Here is a 9,363-nt window from a genome sequence, read left to right as displayed (position 1 = left end):
GCCTCACTCAAATGAACGGCACGGAAATAGGGAACTCATGGAATATAGAGCATCTCAGGAAGTTCTACCCTTAGCTAGATTTCAAAAGCTATTGGGACGACATTGTATTCTGTAAAATGGAAAGTGCATCATCAATAAAAAGACTTCATTCTCAAGGGCACTCGAGTTGTTTATTATCAATCCACGCGTTTACTTAACTCAGGGTGACCACTATACCCTACTAACGGAGCAATCGGCTTAAGTCGGCGATGACTTAAGGCGGTGTGACATGCTCACGCTTACTTAACTCAGGGTGACCACTATTGATGCATCACGATGCCCGATCTTCACGACGTAGGATCAATCTTCAGATAACTAGCTTCAAAGAAGCCAAGATAACTTGCTGCAAGCAGCGATAACTAGTGCAACCTGACAAATAAAACTCGAAGCCAACCACCGTCTTTAACCGGCAGCCTGAATCGAGGATTCGCCCAACCACACTCTCAAAGAACCAACCAACACAACCTACAATCAATCGAGGAGACCTCGAAGGGAGTAGGAGCACCAATTGGGAACGGATGAAGCCGCCGCTTCTGCAATCCCGCGAAGGAATTCACAAGAGCAAAGGGGTAGAGATCACTCTCAATATTTGTTAGCACACAGCTGAACAAAAGGGGTTCTGTTTTAGATTATCATAAGCTGCCTTACATCATAGACAAAGGGGGGTATTTATACTAGTAGCAACCAGCCTTAGCAAGGTATAAACATGAAACAAAAGTATTTTCACGTGCTAATGTGAAGGAGCCTCTTCGGTAGATATGCAGAGCTGATTTCCGTGTGGCTGTTTGACTTCTGCGCAGTCTTCAGTATTTTGACAATAACTTCTTCTAGGAATCTTCAAATGACGTGGGGCTGGATGCGTTGGAAAGCTGACTTGATAAGCTTTCTCACCATGTATAGAATACTTAATGAAACTTCGTAGATTGATGCAGTTTAATATGAAAACTTGGTCATCAAGCAGACTGTTGACCTTCTGACCAGTCAGCACTAAAGTAGGTCGGCTGCCTTGCTGGTAGATTTGATTAAGTCGGCTTTAGAAGCATTGGAAACTAGACTTCAAGAGCTTTCCGAAAAGTACTTATGGACCTTCATAGCTTTTGGGAATCAAAAGATATGACTATTTCTTCTGGACGGTTCTGTAGCGCTAGACTGACTCGGACATAGCTCTTCTTGCTGATTCGCCTTTGATATGTTTTGTCCTTCCTCTTTGGTGAACCTAAGTAATATTAACATACACGACTTAGGTAGCATAAAATTCTCATTAGTGTTTAATTGAAATTCATAAAGTAGCACGTGCACTTCTTGCTGTAGCTTCTTAGCTCGGCTACGTGTAATTGGTCCATCAAAGACTTGGTCGGTGATGATGTTGGTTGTACTTGAGTTGATGTAGTATGACTTGGGGGTTGTAATGTGTTGCTTGATGGCGTGGTCATATCATCCTCCTCCCCTTGAAAAGGAGTCGTCCTCGACTCTGAAGTGTCTTCACTTGTATATGGTAAGAGGTCAGCAACATTGAATGTGTTGCTCACGCCATAGCTTGGTGGAAGATCTATCTTGTATGCATTATCATTGATCTTGGTAAGAACACGAAATGGACCATCCCCTCGTGGCATCAATTTGGATTTGCGCTGATCAGAAAAACGCTCCTTGCGCAAGTGAATCCAGACCAAGTCCCCCGGTTCAAATAACACTTTCTTCCTATGCTTGTTCATACTTGCAGCCTTGCGCACTGCTTTGAGCTCAATTGTTTCCTTGGTCTTTTCATGTATCTTTTTTACATATACAGCACGCTTGGAAGCTTCCATATTGGTTCTTTCCTGCAATGGAAGGGGCAACAAATCTATGGGAGCAATAGGTTTGAACCCATATACAATTTCGAAGGGGCATAAATTAGTTGTAGAATGTACTGCCCTGTTATAAGCAAACTCCACGTGTGGCAAACATTCCTCCCAATCCTTCAAGTTCTTCTTTACCATTGTTCGCAGCAGCATTGACAATGTACGATTCACCACTTCAGTTTGGCCATCAGTTTGGGGGTGTCATGTGGTGGAGAACAAAAGTTTAGTCCCAAGCTTTGCCCATAATGTCTTCCAAAAATAGCTCACAAACTTCACATCATGGTCAGATACAATGGTTTTGGGCACTCCATGTAGTCTCACGATTTCTCTGAAAAACAAATTGGCAACATGCGAAGCATCGTCGCTCTTGTTGCATGGAATAAAATGAGCCATTTTTGAAAATCTATCAACCACAACAAAATAGAATCTCTCTGTTTTTGAGTCTTCGGCAGCCCTAAAATAAAATCCATGCTTATGTCTTCCCAAGGAATTTTAGGAGTGGGTAAAGGAGTATATAAACCATGAGGGTTCAGTTTTGACTTAGCTTTGTGACAGGTGACACAATGCTCCACAAATCTGATGACGTCTCTCCTTATCTTGGGCCAATAGAAATGATCACTGAGCAGTTCATAAGTCTTCTTTTGTCCAAAATGACCTGTTATACCTCCTCCATGTGACTCCTGCAATAAAAGCAATCTAACCGAAGAATTTGGTACACAAAGTTTGTTAGCTCTAAACAAAAATCCATCATGTATATGATATTTTTCCCAACCTTTTCCATCTTTACAATGATTGGTTCTAAAAATTCAGGATCATCATTATACATTTCTTTCAAATTTTCAAGCCCCAAAACCTTTACCTCTAGTTGATTCAACAACACATTCCTTCGAGACAAGGCATCAGCGACCACATTGTCCTTACCTTTCTTATATTTCACAATGTATGGAAATGTTTCAATAAACTCAACCCATTTGGCATGGCGACGGTTCAGTTTGGCTTGCCCTTTCAAATACTTCAAAGCTTCATGATCAGAATGAATAACAAACTCTTTTGGCCATAAGTAGTGCTGCCATGTTTCAAGCGCTCGGACCAAAGCATACAATTCTTTATCATACACAGAATAATTTAATTGAGCACCTCCCAATTTTTCACTAAAATATGTTATAGGTTTTCCTTGTTGCATTAAAACTCCTCCTATCCCAATCCCACTAGCATCACATTCTACTTCAAAAGTTTTAGTGAAATTAGGAAGAATAAGTACAGGTGCTTCAGTCAAACGTTTCTTCAATTCTTGAAGAGCATCTTCTTGTGAGTTTCCCCATTTAAATTCAACACCTTTCTTTGTCAATTCATTTAAAGGGGAAGCGATAGTACTGAAATCTCGCACAAATCTTCTATAAAACCCAGCAAGACCATGAAAACTTCTTACTTGACTTACATTCGTTGGAGCTGGCCAATCCTTGATGGCTTTTACCTTGGATTCATCCACCTCTATTCCTTTTGCTGAAACAACAAAGCCAAGAAACACAACATGGTCTGTGCAAAAACTGCACTTCTCAAGATTAGCAAATAATTTCTCCTTTCTTAGCTCATCTAAAACTTGTCGAATGTGTTTCACATGTTCATCAAAAGACTTGCTGTAAATTAGAATATCATCGAAGTAGACAACAACAAATTTTCTAATGAAAGTTCTTAAGACATGGTTCATTAATCTCATAAAGGTACTAGGAGCATTAGTTAACCCAAAGGGCATCACTAACCATTCATACAACCCAAATTTTGTTTTAAATGCAGTCTTCCATTCATCTCTAGTTTTCATTCTTATTTGATGGTATCCACTTCTCAAATCAATTTTAGTAAAAATTGTGGAACCACTTAATTCATCAAGCATATCATCTAGCCGTGGAATAGGATGGCGATAGCGAACGGTAATATTATTTATAGCTCTACAATCAACACACATCCTCCAAGATCCATCTTTCTTAGGTACTAAAATCACAGGAACAACACAAGGGCTTAAGCTTTCACGAACAAAACCTTTATCAAGAAGTTCTTGCACTTGCCTTTGTATTTCCTTAGTTTCTTCAGGATTGGTTCGATATGGTGGACGGTTAGGAAGTGCAGCCCCTGGAATAAGATCGATTTGATGCTCAATCCCTCGAATTGGAGGTAGTCCAGCCGGCGTTTCTTGTGGAAACACGTCTTCAAAGTCCTGCAAAAGATCAGCCACAACACTAGGAAGAGATGTTATGTCGTTAGGAGAAATCAAAACATCTTTGTTCACAAGTACAAAGAGCACTTGATATGGGTTGTTCCTCACTTCTCTCAGCTCAGATTTTGTGGCTAGCATAACTAGATGTTCTCCCTCTTCCTTCTTTTTATCTCTTGAATTTGGCTTGTAGCACTCGCTCACCGAATTGTGGATGGCACTCAATTTCTTTTGCTCTTCTCCTCCTCTACTTGCTGTACTAATTTCAGTTTTCTTTTGTAAATGTTCAGCCATGATTTATTGAGGGGTCATAGGCTTGAGTACAAACTTTCTCCCTTTCAGATCTAGCGTGTACTGATTTGTTTTTCCACAATGCTGAGAATATCGGTCATATTGCCAAGGTCTTCCTAGCAGCATGTGACACACAGACATGGGTGCAACATCGCACTCCACTGTGTCAACATACTCTCCAATCTTGAACGGAACTTTCACCTTATAACCAATCTTGATATCTCCCGATTCATTCAACCATTGGACATGATATGGATGAGGGTGTCGCTGCAACTTCAAACCAAGCTTTTCAACCATCTCACAACTTGCAAGATTATGACAGCTCCCTCCATCAATGATCACCTTTACTACTTTATCTTGCACTTTTGCTCGCGTCTGAAAAAGATTATGTCGCTGTCCAATTTCAGCTTCTTTCATTTGCACACTCAAGATTTGTGTAACCACAAGAGTAGTACCATGCTCAAATTCACATCCCATATGTTCTTCAGATTTATCAATGTCATCTTCATTTCCTGCTTCAGCTTCCTCTTCACTAGCTGATGTATATTCTCCATCATCAGTCACAAGGATCACACGATTATTTGGACACTCCTTTATGACATGACCACGACCTCCACACTTGAAGCACTGAATACCACTACTCTTGGCTGTTGAACCCACTGATGTTGAAGTGGATGCTGCTGGTTTATAACTCGTGTTTGGAGCAGCACCGTTCTTTCCACTAGAATTGCCTTGAATATTGGATCGCAAGCCTCCAGTTGAACCTTTTGTCGTTGAGGATGCAGCAGTAAACCTTGAGATCGATTTGCTTCCTCCAGTCATGGTTCGTGCACCATATGACAAGGGTTTGCTGCTCTGAGCATCTTGTTGCAGCTGGCGTTCAGCTTTGGTGGCTTGATGTACCAAATCAATAAGACTTTGGTACGGCTGAAACTCAACAATACGCTGAATGTTGCGGTGTAACCCAGCCATGAAACGTGCAATGGTTTGCTCTTCGTCTTCATACACATTGGCTCTAATCATGGCCTTCTCCATCTCCTTATAATACTCCTCAACAGAGAAACTTCCTTGCCTCAAATTCTGCAATTTATCAAAAAGATCACGTCGATAATGTTTCGGCACAAAACGAATTCTCATTTCTCGCTTCATCTCTTGCCAAGTAATAATAGGGTCATCTCCACCTTCTTCACGATCACGAAGAAGTTGCTCCCACCAAATCAGAGCATATCCTTCAAACTCAAGAGATGCCATTGCAAGTTTCTTCTCCTCTGAATAATTATGTAGGCAGAAGATTTTCTCCACCTTCAATTCCCATGTGAAATAATCTTCAGGATCAGATCTACCATCAAATTTTGGCATGGTGAACTTAAGTTTCTGAAATCTCTCTTCTTGGTTGACGCCTCTATGACGACGACGACCATAGCGATGTTGGGACTGATCATCATCCCCAAATTCAGATTCTTCATTGTCATTATTTCTTTGATTCCGGCCTCTTCCTCTACCATGTGCAGCACCTTGATTTCTCCTCCCATGTTCACTTGCTCTTCTAGAATAATTTCCTTCACCTTCTTCCCAATCTTCATCATGGTTTCTTGCACCGTCAGGGAGTCGACGACGACCTCTGATTTCAGCCATAAGTGTCTGAAGATCTTGTGCCAACAGATCTTGCTTGGCTTCTATGCTTTGTTTGAGCTCATTGAATTGTATCATGGTGACACAGTCTTCAATCTCAGCATTGGGATCCATCTTCCTGTGAAATTAGTGGCGACAAGGCAACAAATATAGGTGGAATATGAAGCTATATAGAATCTCACAACCTCACCACTCTTACCAACCAAAGCTCTTATGAGGTCCATGCGGGTTGCAAGAAAAATGTGTGGTGGTAACAAGAAAGTGATGGTTAAGCGAATACAAGACCAGAGTACCGATTACGGTGGCTTATATGTGGAGCTTGGTGGGGAATAGTAAACAAGGAATGCAATCTAAATCCTAGTTGTTGTAAAGTTAAATAACAATCCAACTAGAAGTTCACTGCCTAGTGTTGACCACAAGATTCGAGTGATGGAAGTAGATCAAACACACGCGCAAAGAAATTTCAGATTTGATGCAAATCAAGGAGTATGATTGGAATGCAAGTGTTGCGATCAGACCCAACCAAAATTTTGCACCAAATGACAATAGTAAACTGGTTGAACAACTTGATGAACTTTCAGCACTTGTGCACATAAACAAACTGATCGTTCTTCTTTTCTTTCACAATATTGCTCAACACTTTTTTTGGTACCTTTCTTTCTTCTCTTTTTTTATAGAACTAAACACAGAGATCTGATATGATATTGCACACTTTATAATAACTAACAAAGAACTCAACCAGCAGCTATAACTTAAATAGGATCAAAGTTAACGCGAAGGAAATGATGAGGGTTTCAGATTTTTCTTTTTGTGGATATTTTCATATATATATATATATAAGAGGCTCAAAGGAAACACAAAGGATAGAGTGACCAGCAACTAAACAAAGACTCTAAGGACTGAAACTTAACAAAACTCACTGGAACAATAGATTGAAACAAAGGGCTATAGCTAAAATATTTTATGGCTTTTTGGTGGATAGGACGAACACAAAATATATGTAGCTAAGGGTAAAGAATCCTACAGTGGCAACTGAGGCTCTGATACCAGATGATGCGTCACGATGCCCGATCTTCACGACGTAGGATCAATCTTTAGATAACTAGCTTCAAAGAAGCCAAGATAACTTGCTGCAAGCAACGATAACTAGTGCAACCTGACAAATAAAACTCGAAGCCAACCACCGTCTTTAACCGGTAGCCTGAATCGAGGATTCGCCCAACCACACTCTCAAAGAACCAACCAACACAACCTACAATCAATCGAGGAGACCTCGAAGGGAGTAGGAGCACCAATTGGGAGCGGATGAAGCTGCCGCTTCTGCAATCCCGCGAAGGAATTCACAAGAGCAAAGGGGTAGAGATCACTCTCAATATTTGTTAGCACACAGCTCAACAAAAGAGGTTCTGTTTTAGATTATCATAAGCTGCCTTACATCATAGACATAGGGGGGTATTTATACTAGTAGCAACCAGCCTTAGCGAGGTATAAACATGAAACAAAAGTATTTTCACGTGCTAATGTGAAGGAGCCTCTTCGGTAGATATGCAGAGTTGATTTCCGTGTGGCTGTTTGACTTCTGCACAGTCTTCAGTATTTTGACAACAACTTCTTTTAGGAATCTTCAAATGACGTGGGGCTGGATGCGTTGGAAAGCTGACTTGATAAGCTTTCTCACCATGTATAGCATACTTAATGAAACTTCGTAGATTGATGCAGTTTAATATGAAAACTTGGTCATCAAGCAGACTGTTGACCTTCTGACCAGTCAGCACTAAAGTAGGTCGGCTGCCTTACTGGTAGATTTTATTAAGTCGGCTTTAGAAGCGTTGGAAACTAGACTTCAAGAGCTTTCCGAAAAGTACTTATGGATCTTCATAGCTTTTGGGAATCAAAAGATATGACTGTTTCTTCTAGACGGTTCTGTAGCGCTGGACTGACTCGGACATAGCTCTTCTTGCTGATTTGCCTTTGATATGTTTTGTCCTTCCTCTTTTGTGAACCTAAGTAATATAACCATACACGACTTAGGTAGCATAAAATTCTAATTAGTGTTTAATTGAAATTCATAAAGTAGCGCGTGCACCTCTTGCTGTATCTTCTTAGCTCGGCTACGTGTAATTGGTCCATCAAAGACTTGGGTCGGTGATGATGTTGGTTGTACTTGAGTTGATGTAGTATGACTTGGGGGTTGTAACGTGTTGCTTGATGGCGTGGTCATATCAACTATACCCTACTAACGGAGCAATCAGCTTAACTCGGCGATGACTTAAGGCGGTGTGACATGCTCGCGCTTACTTAACTCAAGGTGACCACTATACCCTACTAACGGAGCAATCGGCATAAGTCGGCGATGACTTAAGGCGATGTGATATGCTCACGCTTACTTAACTCAGGGTGACCACTATACCCTACTAACGGTGCAATCGGCTTAAGTCGGCGATGACTTAAGGCGGTGTGACATGCTCGCGCTTACTTAACTCAGGGTGACCACTATACCCTACTAACGGAGCAATCAGCTTAAGTCGGCGATGACTTAAGGCGGTGTGACATGCTCGCGCTTACTTAACTCAGGGTGACCACTATACCCTACTAATGGAGCAATCGACTTAAGTCGGCGATGACTTAAGACGGTGTGACATGCTCGCGCTTACTTAACTCAGGGTGACCACTATACCCAACTAACAGAGCTGTCGGTTTAAGTCGATAGTAACTTAAATCGGCACGACATGCTTGCGTTTACTCGATCTCTATGCCAAGAAGAAATTACAAAACCATCGCACTGCACTTACTTCTGTAAAAATAACAACTGTTGAATTCGAACAACAGGAAAATAATAATGGCATTCAGTAGTGAAAACACTTTCCGACAAGATACTCGAGCATACACACATATGACTCATAAAATATCTCGATGATTCTATTTGGCAATGTTTTTCTCAGGAGCAATTGACGAAGAAGGATGACTCGAAGAGTCAGGAGCAGCGTTGACATCAGCAATTATGTCATCAGAAACAACCACACCAGGCCTTCTCATCAAGATTCGACCCGCGCGAATAGCTTTGTCCATAGCTCTGTCGCGCTGGGCCTTCAAAATAGCAGAAGTATCTTCTGCAGCCTTCACAGCCAGCCGAGCAGCCTCTAATTCCCAGGCAACTGATTTTTTGGAAGCACGCAGATCCTTTATAATAGAATCTTTGCTCGACATCAATTCCCTAAGGTGAATCATTTCATCCAAGGACTCTTACAGTTTGTAGCGTTGGTTATTCAAGTCCTCCATGGTGAAGCTATGGCTCCTCTCCAAGGTAGTTAAAGAGTTACTGATGTCGCGATACAGCTTGTCAAGGTTGTCACG

Source organism: Zea mays, chromosome 2 (genome assembly GCF_902167145.1).
Source record: "Zea mays cultivar B73 chromosome 2, Zm-B73-REFERENCE-NAM-5.0, whole genome shotgun sequence".
Lineage (NCBI taxonomy): Eukaryota > Viridiplantae > Streptophyta > Magnoliopsida > Poales > Poaceae > Zea > Zea mays.
Note: the sequence above shows the minus strand (reverse complement) of the source record.